The sequence below is a fragment of the Sebastes fasciatus genome, chromosome 7, assembly GCF_043250625.1.
Source record: "Sebastes fasciatus isolate fSebFas1 chromosome 7, fSebFas1.pri, whole genome shotgun sequence".
NCBI classification, from domain to species: domain Eukaryota; kingdom Metazoa; phylum Chordata; class Actinopteri; order Perciformes; family Sebastidae; genus Sebastes; species Sebastes fasciatus.
This window is the reverse complement of record NC_133801.1, coordinates 11,298,857-11,312,344: the sequence shown is the minus strand read 5'-3', so window position 1 is coordinate 11,312,344 and position 13,488 is coordinate 11,298,857. Positions and strand designations below refer to the sequence as shown.

At 38.7% G+C, this 13,488-nt stretch overlaps 1 protein-coding gene across 15 annotated transcripts in view; it reads right to left on the bottom strand.

Moving 5' to 3' along the window:
• Positions 1-13,488, bottom strand: part of gramd1bb (GRAM domain containing 1Bb) — a 146,851-nt gene that overhangs the window by 96,461 nt on the left and 36,902 nt on the right. For 4 of the 15 annotated variants that reach the window (XM_074641542.1, XM_074641546.1, XM_074641543.1 and 1 more), the window contains exon 1: positions 4,122-4,334. The exons of 10 other annotated variants lie outside the window; for them this stretch is intronic. The gene's annotated coding sequence lies outside the window, so the exon portion shown is untranslated. Of the gene's footprint in view, positions 1-4,121; positions 4,335-13,488 lie in introns of those variants that run through there. One more of the 15 variants, XM_074641548.1, reaches the window with a different exon arrangement.

Genomic DNA, 13,488 nt, shown 5'->3' with positions numbered 1-13,488 from the left:
TTGACAGTAACTACATCTCCAAAACAGCAATACATTCAAGGGTTTCTTGGATCTAGTTCATTGTAGAGAGGTGCAAAGGTGGCAATGCCACACGTTTTCTGAGATGCTACAGTCACTGTGTTGGTTAAAGAGAACCTATTATGCATTTGTGCTTTTCCCCTTTCCTTTAGTGTGTTATATAGTTTTTTGTGCATGTAAAAGGTCTGCAAAGTTAAAAAGCCAGTCCAAAGGGAGTTATTCTCCCCCACAGAAACACTGCTCCTGAACTGCCTGAAACGTCCTGCATTTTCTTCTGTAACGTGGTGATGTCACCAAGTAACACATTTGAATAATACCTGCCTAGCGGCCCTCAAACAAAGCTAGTTAGAGCGGAGCTGGAGCAGAGTCCGAAGAGTTTGGTGGGCTTTTCGAGAGCTCAAACAGAGCGTTTCAGACAGAGGGTGAAAAGAGGTGCTGCAGCACATCGGGTATGAGAAAAATAAAGTGTTTTTTGAACATTAAAGCATTTAAACATGTTATAGTAGAAAACCCGAAATACAAGTATGTACCTGAAAATAAGCATATTAGGTCCTCTTTAAGAAATGGCAATAACCTACTGTAACTGTTTCCCAACACACTGTTTTTGTCTGATTAAGTATTATGTGCACTATAAATAAGAAGGTTGTTAAAGGTGCCCATGCTTTGTGCTAAGCTATGATAAACAAATCCCAGGTATATGAGGTGAAAGGAATGATCTTCTCATTTAAGTGCGGTTCAAATGACAATAGTGTATTTTCAAAAAATGTTGAACTGTCCCTTTAATATCGTTATCTTGACAAGTTTTTCTTTTAGCTTCAAGTGTCACATGTTCTGAAAGGAAATGTCAGAGACAAAGTAGACCGCAGACACACACTGAACTGATCAATATCCTGCTGTGACACGCAGGGATAAACTGCAGATTCAGCTTGAGCTCCCCTGAAGAGTTTCTCAACACATGCTGTGTTGCATGTGCATAACACCACAGACATGTCTTCTCAGGCTATTACCTTAAAAAGAAATCAGCAGCAAATATGCATCCAAGACCACCAGCGGCTCCAGAGGGTGTATCAGGAGATCCCCAGCAATAGATTATTTAAATGTCACTTAAAGGCCAACTTCCTTTACTCTAAAGATCATATGTGAAGAACTCTTCTGATCACAGCATTAACAGAAACAAGCACAACAAACTACAACTATTCTAGTCTGGTCTAGACTATAACTAATCAACAACATTTGAACTTGAGTAAATAAACAAAACATTTTAAATTATAGCAAAAAAACAAAATCGAAAGTCGAGAGAAAACAGGCAACATCCTTTATTGGGAGGTTACCCTGTGTTTACCTGTGTTCCCCTGTGTTTTCAGTCGGCAACCCGACTCTTCTCGGTCTGTGACTCCTTTACAAAACTAATTCTTGGCTCAAGGATTAATGTGTCTACTTCGACCTAACCTCACACTAATAAACTTGCACAAACTACAAACAAGGTGGTAATGTACACAAGAGATACAGTATTGCCAATGTCAGGAACAAAGGGGAAGGTCTGTGCTTATTGAAGAACAAACTGTACAATAATGTAACAAACGGATTGATTAGTTCACTCCCACAAAGCATTGTATTTGTTGCAACTTTCTACTGCACACAAAATAGTCCAGTCTGTTGCAGCCAATGTCAAGGTTAAAACTTGGAACAAGTAGAACCTTTGTTTGACAGGTGGGTTACTTGTATCAGGTTGTGGCCTACATTATGCAGACAAGAACTGTTTTGCTCTTTTCAGCATGATCAACACTGTGTATAAGACTTGAAGTTAGTAGGTGAAATATAAGAACTTTTAAGAATGCAAATAAACGACATATTAAACGACATATGAAACAACATACAACATACACCTACCTGCAGTAGGCAGAATGTTTTTGGCATGTTTGTTGGGCAAAAATTCTATAATAACCTTTCAGCATATTGTAATTCAAGTGTTCTGAGAGATAACTAGACTTCTGCACCTCCTCATGACTCTGTTTTCAGGCTCTAAAAAATCTAGCAGTGACCGGAGACTTTGGTCAATCACAGGTCAGTTCAGAGAGAGCGTTCCTATTGGCTGTTCATTCAACGGAGGCAGCTGTCAATCACTCACAAACTCCGATCGAACGGTCAAACTAGGCAGCGCTGAACAAATATGAATCAACCGGCTGATGGGCGGTGCTTGGTGTTTCCTCAACAGATCTCAACATGGCTGCCGGGTCAAAAACCGTGCACTACAAGATGTTTCTGAAAACATTCGAGGCGAGAAATAGGCATTACAGTAACAGATTATTGATTCATATTTGATCAGCGCTGCCTAGTTTGACCGTTTGGTCGAAGTTTGCGAGTGATTGACAGCTGCTCAGAGACGGCAGACTCCAGCTCGGCTCTGATTGGTTGTTTTCCTCCGGTCTGGGAAATCCTGTAGATGCCTTTAGGAACACCGGAGGACACAGAGGGGCACACAATTTTTTTCAGATTACCTGTCTCGTGCACTACTGTCAGGATATAGAGACCGTTTTATAAAAATAACTTTTTTAAATCATATCATAACAGTTGTCACCTGTTGCCACGCTAAATATTCACTTATTCTGCAGCCTGATGGGAGACACCAGTGACAAACTCAGCCATTCATCCGTTTTATCCACACTAACTGGCAACTCGATAACGTCGTTATACTGTTGGCTCACAAGCCTCGTTAGAAGTGGGAACCAAACGTCAGATATCTTCCACAGAGATAAACAAAACATTCATTTTGGACCCGTCAACATTTCTTTTAAATGATTCATTCACAACCATAACTATTTTTTAGGAAAAGCTATACTTTTATTTGGCACATTTCTAAACACTATGTGGATGTATTGTTTTTTTAAAGAACAATTTGTCTCCATAAAAATGTTATCAATAAAAGACCTATAAACTTAAAGGGCCTGTTTGTAACTTTTTACACATATAAATCTACCGGGTCGGTTTCCCATGCGTGCTCGCTTATGTGCTCGCGTGTGGCCGGAGTCTCTGCCCCTCTGCCTGCTTGCCTTCACTCACACACCGCGCGCGTTCTCGCTGTCTCGCTCCACCTCCACACGTGCATTCGCGCACACTACACACTGCAGAAGAGTTCGTAGCTCTGAGAATAACTAGTAAATGTACAGTGGACGTTTGTGCAGAAATAACTGCTGCAGCTCCTCCAGACCAACAGAGGTTTTCTGTGTCTTGTGAAGTGACGGGGCTCCGCAGCGAGAAACGTTATCGTCTCCGACCTGGTGCCGGTGTCTCCCTCCCACCGCGGTCGGAGACGATAACATTTCTCTTCCTGCTTCAGCCCCGGAGGCTGAGGCAGGAAAAGCCAACACTAGGATCAGCAGTGATTCATGGAGAGACCTCCATCTGGTCAGCTAACATTACTGCCAAGCAGGTGAAATATAGAGTGATATTCTGGTTTTAGCTAAAGTGTGTCGCCTCACTGTTTTTAGCATGCTCGTTCATGTCTATTTAGAGCGAGCCCGACGCTGACTTTTGTTGACTTAACGGCCACAGGTGTCGCTGTTACCAAGCATTTCTGAAAGTTACAAAAAGTCCCTTTAAAAGGGGCCAACAACCCCCAACCCTTCCACTGATGCTCACAGAACCAGACAGTTTCTTTCATTATTAAGATGGAGGAACCCTGCTCCACAGAACACAGCATCCACATGTTGAACAATCCTCTTAGACAGATATGTTTATTGTAACCCTTATAATAAAGTTAGGTGATGCACACACCGCAGCATCTGTCTGAGATAGGCAGCAGGAACCGGACACACACACAGCAAGTGCATTAAAGCTGGGATTTGCTGTCAGGAAATCAATCATATTGTTTACTCAGCACCCTGCTGTTCATTCTATGGTTTTAATCAATGTCGACGTATAAATAGTGAATCTATGTTGTGCGCGGAGTTTTCATTTGATGATCAAACTGCTGGCAAAGTTGACGTCGTTTCGGGTCGACAGACGAAACATTTATCGACAAAGTAACTACTGTAAACCAACAAAGCAGTAAACCTGAGAAAACCTAAAAAGTCTGACATCAGTTTCATCAGGTGCGTTTTTACCTTTGACTCGACCTCGCCAACTTCCACCAACTTGTCCGTCCACCAGACGCGCACACCGGAGGAGAACTTCATAGACGCTCCTCATCCATGTTGACAGGTTGAATAGATCCGTCGCTGTTGCTTTGTTTGACAAACTGAAATCAGTGCATGTTTTGAGGCGGAGACCGACAGCAGCTCCGTTACTTCACGGCTGAGAGGCTCAGAGAGAGAGAGAGCAGAGAGCAGACCACTGAGCAGTGACCTATCGGTGTCTGACCAAACACCACAATGACCTCCCTTCTTTTAACCTCTTAGTGGCTCCAAGGCTGCCCCAAATCATCCACAGAATTTATAATGCATTATTAGTAAAATGTAGTATCTATGGATTAAAGAGATGTCTTCTAGTCTGGCATTAGAAAAACTGACTTTCATAGTAAAAGGTAAAGTTGAGGATTTTTACATGATGTGGAAACCTTTCATACATTTTATTTATCTATTTTAAAATATTTTTAATTTTATTTTTATTTTTTAACTTGTGTATATTCTTTCATACATTTTATTTATTTATTTATTAAATATTTCTTATTTTTATTTTATTTTTTTACTTGTGTATATTCTTTTTACTAATGTATCTATTTTTTTTTTATATAATATGTTTTTCCTGTATCTATACTGGCTTATTTTATATTAATATTAGGTTTGTTAAGTTTCTTTGTACCGAGAATGTTGTTATTGGGGACGTTTGTGAATGTTTGTTCTGTTGTTTTAAAATGAACAAAAAAACAATAAATATAATAATGAAAAAAAAACCTTGTAGTATCTGTGTATGAGGGTGTATTTGGTAGCCTGTTAAATATCTTTTGAGGGGATCCTCCACAATCAGATTAATTTACCAGAAAATGAAACATACATAAAAACTAGGGCTGTCAGACGATTAAAATATTTAATCGCGATTAATCGCATGATTGTCCATATTTTATCGTAATTAATCACACATTTTTTATCTGTTCAAAATGGACCTCAAAAGGGAGATTTGTCAAATATTTAATACTCTTATCAACATGGGAGTGGACAAATATGCTTGCTTTATACAAATGTATGTTTATATTTATTATTGGAAATCAATCAACAACACAAAACACTGACAAATATTGTCCAGAAACCCTCACAGGTACTGCATTTAGCATAAAAAATATGTTCAAATCATAACATTGCAAACTCAAGCTGAGCAGGCAACAACAGCTGTCAGTGTGTCAGTGTGCTGACTTGACTAAGACTGCATGTGATTATCATAGAATACATTTTCATTCACATATCTTGAGGTCAGAGGTCAAGTGACCCCTTTTGAAAATGGCCATGCCAGTTTTTCCTCACCAAAACCTCCACCCTGAAGACAAATGAACACTCCAAGCAACTTTGCGAAAAAGGAGTTGCTGTAAAACAATAAAACATGAAAACTTCCAAGAGGGGTGAATACTTTTTATAGGCACTGTATAATTGTTGCTTCAAGAAACACAATGACGATGACTACAATAGAGGGATGACAAGGAAACACATTCAAGTACTACAAGTAGTGTATGCTGTAGTGTCTGTATAGTGGCTGCAGGGCGAAAGGCACCAGCAGGGTGCACTCACTCACTCAGAGTTTTACCTGGGGACCAGCAGACTTTCTAACAATCCGTCATGTGTTTTTGTTGTGACATTTTGTTTCTGCTGCCGCTGTAACGTAAAGAGACAGCGACAGCATGTCTAACAGGGTTTCTGTAATCTGCAGATCCTCTTGGGGCGCAGTGCAGCTGACCTTCACCAGCGACCCACCAATTTGAAAAGATGGCACAAAAAGGGAAGATTACAGTCTGCAGTGACTTGTTATGTCACAGATCATGAAGCCTGAACTTCTCCGCCTCTTTGGGAACAAAGGGTTAAAGGTTACAGACAAACAATGTGGGCCATCTGTCTGCCGGTGTGTGATTAAACTGTGTTGTGTTTGTGTATTTCCACGCCTCCCTCTCCGAGTGTGACTTTTTCTCGGGGCCTTGTGCACGGAGTGTACAAAAAGACCGTCGTCTGGCAGAAACGACTCAGTTCTTGGATTCTACGAACGGCTTGAACAATGTCTCTATTGATGACAAAGTGACAGAAAGAAAGAGAGAGAAAAAAGGCAGACAGTACAACAGATGAGACAGAGACAGATCTGCAATTATTATCTGGTTACAATCAACATCATTCACCGTCACAAATAGATTTCTTAGAAGTTTCATACTACAGAAATAACAGGGCTTCCGGGAAGGCTGTCTGAAGCCTCTACAGCTCAGATCTGTCTTTTGAGATACATTTTGATCTTACAGGTGTATTTGCTGAACAGAGATTCAAATCAAACCACAAGTGGCTTGGAATTTCCATTACAGTCTTGCAGATGTTTTCATCCAATGTTTTTTTCCCCTCTGGCCTTAATTTAAACTCCCATATCTCATCAAAAACATGGTGTCTGATTGACTCCCATTAGTCTGCTCTCCCGAGGCTTCACAAATGGGTTGATGGTATTCTGTCTGAATCATGTTTTGTTGTTTAAATCTTCTATCCCTGTAACTTCAAAGTTCAAGTTCAAGAGCTTTATTTGTCCCAGAGGGGCAATTGGTTCTTCCGTAATAGCAATAAAAACACAGATACACACATACTTAACCGCACATGATAACAACATAAATACACATGAAGTACTAAAGTTACACTATTAGTGAAAAAGAAAAATTAGAAAGTCTGCTCCAGCCGGTGGGAAGTGCTTGGTTTTGGCTCGACTATTTTCAACATCACGGCCGGGTCACAAACTTTCTCATTTTAGTGCTAAAGAGTAAACTAAAATATGTTTTTGAGGTGAGAAATTGGCAATAAAAACCTTGATTCGTATTTTTTTTAACGCTGCCTAGTTTGACAGTTTGATGAGAGTTACGGATTGCAGCTTCAATGAGTTTTTCTGTTTGAGATTGAGAGATGAATACAAGCAAATAAATGAAAAGGTGAAGACTGACTGATAAAAGATTCATAAAACAATCAGGGATCTGTCAACCTGGAACATTGCTAGCTTCCTCAGACAAAAAAGACGCCCAGCATATCTGTATTCCTATCAAAGGTCATCTTATTATCAATTATGATGCACAAAGACTCAACAATCTCAACATCTTGTCCAGTAATTATGGTGTTTGCAGGAGTTAGAGAAGTGTAATCAAACAACTGTGACGCAAACCTATCTACCCAGACTCTAACAGGGAAAACGTGCTTAATATTCATATATAGTATATAGCATTTTATATATAATGTATGCAACACATGAATGAACCCAACTCTATTTTATGCTTAGAGACAGATTAGCAGCATACAGATACTAAAGGTCACTGGGACAGCTAATGGATTTTCACACTATTGAGTACTGAGGGTAATGAGATTAGTTTGATATGAACACCAAAGGAATCAAATGTTGGACTTCAAACTGCTTAATCATCTACGGCAAATGAGGATTTGGTGTTTTTTAGCATTTGGACTATTAATAAACTGCTAAAAGAAAGATGTTTTGCGAGCCACAAACACATGTTTGGACTCAAAATGTGAATACATTAAGATCTCCCAGGTGTATGAATAACTGGTATTAACTGATGAGGAAAAACATAGATCAAAGCCTTATAGTACATGTAGAGAAACAGTGCATTTAAGTGGGTTTTTTTTACATTTGGATTTAAAACTACTTTGCCTGTATCTTTATTTCCTCTTACAGGGCTGATCCAAAGTGGCATAGGCGGTATAGGCGAATGCCAGGGGCGCCATCCATCCATAGGGGTGTTCCAAATAAGGGAAGAATAAAAAAATCAAATGTATAACTTTTTGCTAATACTATTTTAATACTATTGTCTCAAAATATTACCAAAAAGCCCACAACATAACTATGTAGCCTATTAAATAAGCCCTTATTTTCTGGGTTGCCCCCAGCTTCATGCCGGCACATTTGAGAATACACTTTTTATTTAAAGTGTGCTGCGTAGTAGTTACTGTTGGAGCAGACTAGTGTTAGCTTACTGTGGACAATAGTAATGTTTACTAATTTAATAAATAGTTGGAGTTAATGCCAGTATATACAGTATGTGACAATTAAAATAAAGTTTAAGGCACTCCCACCTTAAATTCATAAGTGAAAGTTGGAAAGACTATTCAGGTGTTCAGGGAATAATACAACCACATTTTTTTTAAAGTGTGATCTGCATCTTAATCTCAAAGACATTAAGCTATGCAGTTTCTGTGTGAGTGCATGAACACAATGATAGGTGGTGGAATTGGCTGCAATGCAAGGGGCACCAGCTAAAATGTTGCCTCGGGCTCTGTCCTCTTATTCACTTACAAACCTGATTCTGATTCTGATTAAAACAAACTGCTTTCCCTGCTTCTCCTAAGTCACTGTAACATAGTCAATGTTTGTGTGCTTGATAGATAGGTGCACTGTCCGTTTCTTTAAGTTAGGCACTCAGCCTGAAATAGTAACTGTTTGATAAGACTCCAATTATACAGTGACAGGGTTCTGTTACAATGAGTCAGACTCTGAGGAATAGGAAATCACTGTAGGTTGCTGTTGCTGTTGCTGTAATGTGCAGTCAGTGAGAGTAATTCCTGGCACACACTCTGTAACCACTCTGCCATTCATAGACACACTACATTACTGCCAATTGGGCAGCTTGTGTACTCACAAAATCACAGATCACATATCCATTAGCCCACATGCACGGAGCGACCGCACTGTCAAAATAAGAGTAATGCTTTACAATATAAGACAACGGCTGTGTCTGAAATCTCTCCTTACTTTACTATATAGTGGACTTTATTTACCCTTTGCCATTTTATTTGAGTGTCTGAATTCTGAAAGTGAAATATCTCCACCATTTAGTGCCCTCAAATGTTCCTATACTGTGAAAAAGTACTGTGCATGGCATAAACATTACTTTCTGCAACAATCCCACAATGCAATGTGTCATTTTACAGACACATTTACCCTTGTGTGACTCTACACTTATCAGTGATTATGACGCGAAATGATGAGGATTCATAAGTGTGAGAAATCATGATTTACTGCTCACTTTAGAGTAAACTACTGAGGTTCACAAAAGGATTGTGCAAATTTTGTGGCCGCTAAACCTGCACAAAGACAAAAAGAAACCCTGTAATTCTCAAAGCACCTGCAATTGTGAAATGCTCCCCCTAACTACGCTGCAAAGCAAATAGCATCTTGGTGCTCCTGTACTAATTGCACGTATTTGTATTAGGTAATATGCATACACTTGGTGCAAAATCTGCCCCGTTTTATGCAAATGAGCCTGAAAAAACAGTCTGATTCACAAAGATCAGCGCTAACAGCCACAAGCAGTTACAGTGAAATTAATAGTGTCTTCTGAGAGTCGGTGGTAACTGAAGCGAATAAGGGGTGTCTGCTCAAACTTATTTATTTTGGGATGCAGTGACAGTTGTGTCATGAAAAATAAATGAATAAAGCTCCCTTACATGTTATTTTTTAAAATACATGAGAAAAACAACGAGATTTAAATAATCAATGAAGTTATGCTGCTGTGCCTCGTGCATAAATGTGCACAGCGTCTCTCTTAATGGGGAGATGCACTTATCCTTTCTGCTGTGGTTGGATCGCTGCAGGTATTTAATAAATAAAAAAAAATTCTCAAAAACTCTTAAAATAAGAGAATGTTTTTAATATGTTTCTCATTAAGGATGCATTATTTCAACTCACATATGTGTGCTCTGCGGCACATGGGAGTATATGGGCACAATGAAAGGAGAGAAGTTAAATAAATAATGAAAAATGAATGTGCTTAAAAAAATGATATTTTCTTGTAGGGTGTTTCTGTTATTTTGTCCACCATCTGTATGTCTTCTAATGAGTATAGGTGTATTTAAGATCAGTTTGCACATGCCCCAACAATGCCCCCAGGAACAGCGCCGGGCTTTGAAGCCAATTTGCCATAATGGCCAAACCGTGTAATTAAAACTTCCAGGTACGTCACAGGATGCCATTGGGCACCAAAAGACGTTGTACAATTCACTAACAGCCAAATCCAGAGTTGTTTTTGTGCTATCGTTCATGTGAGCAAGCCCAAGAGGTGGGGTCAAAGGCTTGTGCCATGGGCCCATGGATGCGGAGGATCCGGGTAATTTTATACTGAGGAGGTCAAACGTTTTTGGCTTCATGCGCCACTGAGCAACTTTCAACGCTGTATCCAGTTCTCTTTATACATCCATGGAAACAATCCATCACCTGGCTGGGTGGAACCTTTGAGCTGTCACCATGAGATTAAGGTGAATGGTGTAATGTAGAAAAGGAAAAGGTGTCATCAGAAAAGACGGTGTGTTATGGAGAGCATTTGAAACAGTTCAGGAGAAGGTAAGCCTGTACAAACTTTCAGTATAAATGATGCTAGTGACGCCATTTTTACAATGCCTCTGCCTGTTTGACGAATGTTTACTGAGGCTACACATGGGAGAGACAGCTCCTCTGGGTAAGGGCCAGTCCTGTGAACCTCTAGTGCATGCTGCCACCCAATGAGCAGCTGGAGGAAATTCAAAATGTCATTATATTTGATTGAAACCGGAACAGGTCTCAGGGTCATAACCCAATTTCTAAGGTAGTTTTAGTGCTGTCAGGATAACCCCATTACTGACCCATCACCTGAAACGGTTTTGATGTTCAAGCTGTCTCAAATTGACAGCACTGGCAACAATAGTGAGCGATAACGTAAACAAGCAACGCTTTCTATATATACACTTCACTAAATTGCTGCATACTGCACAGCCTGCAGCCACTGCACAATTTAATACTCTTATGAATCTGAGTGCTGGAGAGAAAGAATAAAAGGGAGGATAAATAAAGACAGAGGAGGACAATGAGAGAGACAAGCAGTGGTAGATGTAGGAGAATCTGCAGGCTTTGCACCAGTCTTGGTAAAGTAATTGCAGCATGCTGCAACATCACATTCATCTTCAGCCGCCTATCTGGCAGCTCCAGAAGAATGGAGGGAGAGGAATCTGTGGCTGTTATTATCTACTCCCCCTCCACCCCGCACTGATTCATGAAAAGACGCTTTCACATACATTTTTGTGTACAAGATATGAGGTAATAAATATACAGAACAGAAGTGGGGTTGATACAATTTTGATTGGTTTCCAAGGTAACAAAAGGAAGATGATGTTCACTGCTATATTTAACTTCAGATTATAAAAGTTTGTTCACTGGTATGTTGCATGTATTGTTTATAGACTCTTCTTGTTTGCAAAGAAGTTCAAATGAATTACCATAAAAGATACTCATTGTGGGTTTTGTTTTAAAAACCATATCGGGGGAAAAATGTTGAGTTTTATTTCAAGAATAAAGTTGATTTCAAATTATGACTAATATTGCAGTGACAAAATCATAAGCAGCTACTTTTGTACTGTACGTGGGTGATAGGCTCATAAGGTTAATGCTTTTTCTCCCACAAACTGTCAGAATAAAATCGCAAAGTGTCATTATCTGCAGAACCATATGTCAGTCTATGAGTACGGTATGAGTGGGCTGAAAAGAGTAAAAAATGTGGTATTATTTGTAATAAAAAGAGAATTAAAGGCTAATAAACTATTTGTGTTTTTTTCTCTTTAAGTGGGGAACTCTCCTGTCTGACATGTTATCAAAAATATTTATCAAAAATAACAGCAAGATATACAGTTTGAAAAGGCTAAAGGGGCACTGATAAGGGTAGCTAAATCTGTTCAAAGCATCTCCTCACATTGCTCCAGATAAATGTTTCTGTACATTGTCTTTTAGCTTATTAATTATTATTTATTATTATTTCCAACTCCAAAAACTTAAAAAAAGGAATGCTCATTTTGTGCACATTGCTTCAGAGAAATGTTGATTCAACTGGTGTTGTATTAGATTACATCATATAGTACTGTTCATGTGCTTTACTCATGGCAGAGACTTGATCGCTGTTGTTGCAGTTCCAACTGGTTACCATTAGATGTTACTATAGTGACCATACTCTATGGACTTATTTTCCCCAGACTCACATCACTGACAAAATTAATTCCCGGCCACATCTGTCCACTAAATTTCATGGAAATCTGTTTGTGTTTTTGGGATATACTGCTTAAAGACAGACAGAATGTGTATGAGCTGTAAGAGTGGGAGAGAAGAGAATAGAAAGACATATGAGTGGTAAAATCTAGTGTTTAAATGTCTACTCAGCAGAGACAGCAGGGGCTCTGATGATTAAATATTTAGTAAGGTTCACATAATATGGCCATGTACAACGCATGTTAAATTTAGGCAGTATATTATTTGGCAAATAGCCCAAATACAGTGTATTCAAATTAATAATTTGGTTGTTTAACCTGCAATAATAGCTAAATTGGCCTGTCAGGTTGTCATGGTAATTAACCATATGGGCAGCTCTCTAGCTTGATGTAATAACACTCATAGCAGCTGCTAAACTTGAGATTGCAATCAAAAATCTCCATAATAAGCGTAGACATCGAGACAGTAGAGTTTAATTTAGCTTAAGGCTATTAAATAAGTGACACATTGTTGTTTGCTGCATTTCAGTTGTGCGTTTTATAATGAGGTATAAAGTAAGGAAGATATTTTTAAACAATTTTTGGTTAACAAGTTCATTTAAATTGGTATTCCAGTGCTGCTCCACAGCAGACAGCAGATAATCATTTTGACAACACTTGTACCAGAGTGTCTGTGATTTATTACAAAAAATAACACACTTGAAGTCACCTCCACATTTGGCGGCATGTGGCCAGCCATGAATTATTGATATGGTTCAAAACTAAATTGAAATTTGTCTTCATGGGGAGCTGTTGAGCATCGACCAGTCATGTCTCTTTTTACTGCATTGTTTTTGAACGGGTTCTGTTCCCCTTGATGTATGCTATACTTGACTCTATAATGACACTTGAAAAGTAACTAACTGGACATTTATGTGTTGTTGAAAATCCAATAAACACATTTTGAGAAAAAAAAAGAAGATTTGTCCTCATGTTGTATTTGTAGTGGTCTTGGTTTTAAGGGATTTATCTGTAGCTGAGTGGCGAGGTAGGCTAATAAAAGGATTACTTAGATGGTTGGTTTTGGCAGAAAATAAGATAAGGGTAGAGAGTTTAACATGTTTTATAATAAGGGCAAAAATATTTATAAACTAACAGAAATATGATGCCAAATGTTTGAAAATTTAAAAAGAAGTTTTAGCTAATACAAGTACTGTTACTGTAATTAATTCAACATAAGAATGACCAGTCCTCTTGTAAATACATGGAGAAACTATAAATACATCATATAATATATCCTATATATTGCACCTTT